At 55.2% G+C, this 4,643-nt stretch overlaps 1 long non-coding RNA gene across 1 annotated transcript; it reads left to right on the forward strand.

Annotated features, from left to right (window-relative positions):
- The first annotated feature begins 321 nt into the window (after positions 1-321).
- Positions 322-4,104, forward strand: LOC147368809 (uncharacterized). Its single transcript, XR_015166843.1, has 3 exons — positions 322-449; positions 1,712-1,806; positions 3,653-4,104. It is a non-coding gene; the product is annotated as an uncharacterized LOC147368809 (long non-coding RNA).
- The last annotated feature ends 539 nt before the right edge of the window (positions 4,105-4,643 follow it).

Here is a 4,643-nt window from a genome sequence, read left to right on the forward strand (position 1 = left end):
CCGGGGCTGGAGGCCACACCTCAGAACCACAGGCCAGGTGGATGGAGGACCGGTTTGCAGTCCCCGTGGTAAAGGCAAGGTGGCTCTGGAGGAGGAAGGAGGGCGGAGGGAGAGGCCAGGCCCCATGGCAGCCTGAACCGAGGCTCAGGTTTCTGCCCAGTCTTCCCTGGGGACTCAGAGAGGCTGGTGGAGAAGCACCTGGAGAATCAGAGCGAGGCCCCAGGTGAGGGAGGGACCGAGACCGCAGCTGCGTCTCCTCCCTGCCCCCATCCCTCCCCTGAACCCACCCCTGGGGAGGACACGCCCCCTGAAAGGGGGGGTCATCACCGCGGACTAAATGAGATGGCTACTGCTGACTCCCGCCCCAAGAAGGAAGCAGACCCTCTCTTGAACATCCCGAATCCCCTTCACCTTCACCCTGGCCACACTCCATGAGTTTCTCAGAACAGGTAACCCCCGGCTTCCCTCCCTGAGCCCTGGTGACCTGGAACCTGTCCAGAGGCTCCGACTTTCCCAGACAGATGTTGACCCTCCCCACACCTCCACGCCCTGCATGCTGGAATGAGCTCACAGCATTAGGGCAGCGCTAGGCAGAAGGCTATGGACTGGGTGTTGATGTTGAGAGTCCTTGGGGGGCATAGAGCGGGGAACGCCTCACAGGAGAACCAATGTGAGCAAGAGCATGGTGATGGGTGCTAAGTCGCTTCAGTCATGTTCGACTCTTTGTGACCCTATGAACCATAGCACATCCGGCTCCTCTGTCCGTGGGATAGGGTGAAAAATCTTTCACCAGCTCCAGCAATGACCACTCCTAATGGGCCCAGAAGGGGGCCTCAGCTCAAAAGAGGGTCAGATCTGCCTCCACAGTGCCTCCTATGGACTGTTTAACTCTGAAGTGGCAGGTAGGGTGGCGGAGGTCACAGAGACTGGGATGTTGGCTGCCTACCAGGCGAACAGAAGCCTGTCTTCGTTTCAAACTCCACTGGCCTTGGGTGTGGGACCAGGTGGTGGCCAAGTAGGGAGCCAGATCACTAGGATATCTGGCTAAGAAACTGGAACTCTGGAGCTTCCCTGGTGGTCCAGGTGCTAAGACTGCACGCTCCCAGTGCAGGGGTATTGGGTTCCATCCATGGTCAGGGAACTAGATCCCACATATCACAACTAAAAATCCTGAGTGCCACCACTAACACTCTGTGCAGCCAAATAAATTTTAAAAAATAAATATTAAAAGAAAAAGTCACAGAGTTGGGGGCAACGCCTTGGACCAGAGACCATCCTGCCAAAACCTTCCTGGTAGCCTGCCTCAGGTGGAGGCCCCTTACGTCCTGTCCCCCTGTCCCCTCTTCCTCCCAGAAGACCACACCCACCTCGAGGCACCAGCATTGCACTGACGTCCTTTTTTTTTTTTAATATTTATTTTTATTTATTTGGCTGTGTTGGGTCTTAGCTGGGGCATGTGGGGTCTAGTTCCCTGACCAGGGATCGAACCTGGCTGGCCTGCATTGGGAGCTCAGAGTCTTAGCCACTGGACCACTAGGGAAGTCCCTGTGGGTGTCTCCTGAGGAGGCCTCTCTGCCTTCTCGGAGCCCCCACAACCCTCCCCTGTGGCTGGGGTGCTCCCCACCACCACACTCATCTACAAGTTCATGCACAGGGTCAGCCCACTGCCCTCTCCCCTGCCGGGACACCCATCTCCTTTCTTCCTTAACAGCGTTGGATTTTGCAGTGGGGACCAATGAGATTTCAAGGGCAGCCACATCAGCCCCACCCCCACCCTGATGCCTGTGAGGGGACCAGTGTACAGGGGTAAGGGCTGCCCAGGGGTCAGAGTCAGGGAGGAGGGGAGGGAGGGAAAGAGGGAGGAGAGAAGGAAAGGGGATGGGGAGGGAGGGGGAGGGGAGAGATGGGGGGGGAGGAAGGAGAGGGAGGTGGGAGGGAAGGGAAGAGGCAGTGCAAGTCTTTCACTCACTCTTGGCTCCCTGTCTTTGCACCTGCTGTTCCCTGTTCTGGAGTTCCTCTCCCATTCCCTCTCCCCACTCCCAACTCCTGCTTAAGCTTCAAGCACCCTGCTGCCAAGGACCGACAGACCCCTGAGTCACATAAAACCCTCAGCAAAACTGCCCTTTGACCTTCCCATCCCCCATCTTCATGGCCTTGAACTTGACAATAGATTCTTCACCAAGACACATAGTGCACAAGCAGCAAAAGAAAACATAAATGAACTTGGACTTAATCAAAATTTAAAACTTGGGTGCACCAAAAAGAACACCATGGGGAGAGTGAAGAGAAAGCCCACGGAGTGGGAGAAAGTGTTTGTAAATCCTGTAGGGGAGACGGGTCTATGCCAAAAGAGATAAAGAATCCTTAACTAACAAAACAAAAGAAAGAAAAAATAATCCTTATACCTTAGCAACCAAAAGAATCACAATTAAAAAGGCCGGTATCTGGTCTTCCCTGGAAGTCCAGTGGTTAAGACTGGGCACTTCCAGTGCAGGGGACTAGGGTTCCCAAGTGCGTGGGTGTGTGCTCAGTCACTAAGTCGTGTCTGATTCTTTGCGGCCCGGTGGACTGTAGTCCGCCAAGCTCCTCTGTCCATGGAATTTTCCAGGCAAGAAACCTAGAGTGGGTTGCCATTTCCTTCTCCAGGGGATCTTCCCCACCCAGGGATCAAACCCGTCGTCTGCATTGCAGGCGAATTCTTTTACCGCTGAGCCATCGGGGAAGCTGCTGGAGCGGCCAAAAAAAAAAAAAATCCTGATTCATACCGACAGGTCATTCTATGGGATTACATCTAAAATAATATTTACATTTTTTAAAAAAGGCGGTTATCTCCCCAAAGATGTACAGGTGCCCAGTGAGCACGTGAAGAGCTGCGGGGGCGGGGGGGGGTCTCCCCACACTTGGAGTTGGGCTGGAGGAGAGGGCAGGGCGAGGAGGATCCGCCTCCACACACAGGGCTGGGGTCTCCCTGTGATGTGTGAACCCGGAGGTGCGCTGTCTCCTCTTTACCCCCACATTAAAGAGCAGGAAGTGGCTCCGGAGTGACAGGAACGGGGTCCTGTGTGACTCCCCTCACTCCTCCTCCTCCCCTGCGCTAGGGGCTACCCTCCAAAAGAGAGGCGGGAAGCCAGGCACAGGTGCGAGGAAGCCGCCTGCCTACCTGCCCTTAGAGGAAGCCCCGCCCCCGCCCCCGCGCTCCTCCTCGCTCCCCCTCCCTCCCCTCCTCCTGCCGCTCCTCTCCTCTCCCCGCCCCTCTCCTCCCCGGCCGCGTCCTGCCCACCCCCAGCCCAGCTCTTCTCCTCATTAAAAGGGAGTGGCCGCTTTCCGGCCGGTGTTCCAGACTGCCGGCCCTGCTGCTGCTCCGGGTCGGCCCCTGAGGTTCTGGGAGGTTCTCAAACACTCCCTTTTGAAGTTCTGGCTTCCCAGTGGAACCAGCCAGGTTATGGGTAGGGAAGAGGTTTCCCCAGCATCCAGCACAGACCCAGGGAGTCTGGGCGCCAGGCTTGCCCCTGGGGGGTGCTCCTTGTTTCTGTGTCTTTTAGTGTACTCACCCTAATCGCCCAGAAAACTCGGGGTCCCCAGACATCAGTTATGGTGGGTTGACATGCACCAGTCAACACCTACTTGGGTTAACACCTGCCTTCATTCACAGTAGCCCAAAGTGCAGACCATCCAATATTCATCAGTGCATAGTGGATACACGAAAAGTGCTCCCTCCACAGCTGGGAGCATCACTCAACCATGAAAAGGAGAGAAGCCCTGACACTTGCCACCACGTGGACCGATCCTGAGAACACGATGCTCAATGAGAGAGGCAGACACAGAACACACAGGGTGTGACTCCACTGATGGGAAACGTCCAGAACAGGCAGGTCCACAGACACAGAGAGTGGGTTCCTGGTTGTCAGGGGCTGGGGGAGGGGATGGGGTTGATGCTAATGAGGATGGGGTTTCCTTCTGGGGTGATGAGAGTGTTCTAAGATTAGATAGAACTGTTGCACAACACAGTGAATGTCCTCAAAACCAGTGAATTGCACACTTTAAGTGGGTAAACTGTATGGTAGGTGAATTATATCTCAGTAAAGCTGCTATACTAAAAACGAACCACCGTCTCTCATTGGCTCCCGCCCACATTCTATCTTGCTGAGTTGTTTGTTTGCTTTTTTTTTTTTTAATATTTATTTTGATTTATTCATTTGACTGCATTGGGTCTTGGTTGCGGCCCATGGGATCTAGTTTCCTGATCAGGGATCTGAACCCAGGCCCCCTGCATTCGGAATGTGGAGTCTCAAGCCACCAAATCACCAGGAAAATCCCTGAGCTGTGTTCTTGACATCCCCAAGGTGACTCTCCCTGGCATCTTCTCGCCCAGTCTGGGGAGTCCTTTTTAGGCCCTGAACAGGGTTCTGGGGAGAGAAAACTGGGCCCAGGTCCTGGCATCCAGGGCACTCAGCCCAGCCCAGAAGACAGTGGATATGTGGCCCAGAGGTCAGCTGTGGACCCCCTACCCTGCAGGAAGAAGAGCAGTAGTGAGGGGAACAAGGGCACACCATTGTCCAGAGACAGGCAGGCCTACTGGAAAGCCACTGGAGCAACTGGGCCTCCAGAGGCTTCTGCCAGAACAGGAGCCCCAAGCCACAGCA

Source organism: Bos grunniens, chromosome 7 (genome assembly GCF_055505025.1).
Source record: "Bos grunniens cultivar Pamir isolate PY7600 chromosome 7, Bosgru_T2T1.0, whole genome shotgun sequence".
Taxonomy (NCBI): domain Eukaryota; kingdom Metazoa; phylum Chordata; class Mammalia; order Artiodactyla; family Bovidae; genus Bos; species Bos grunniens.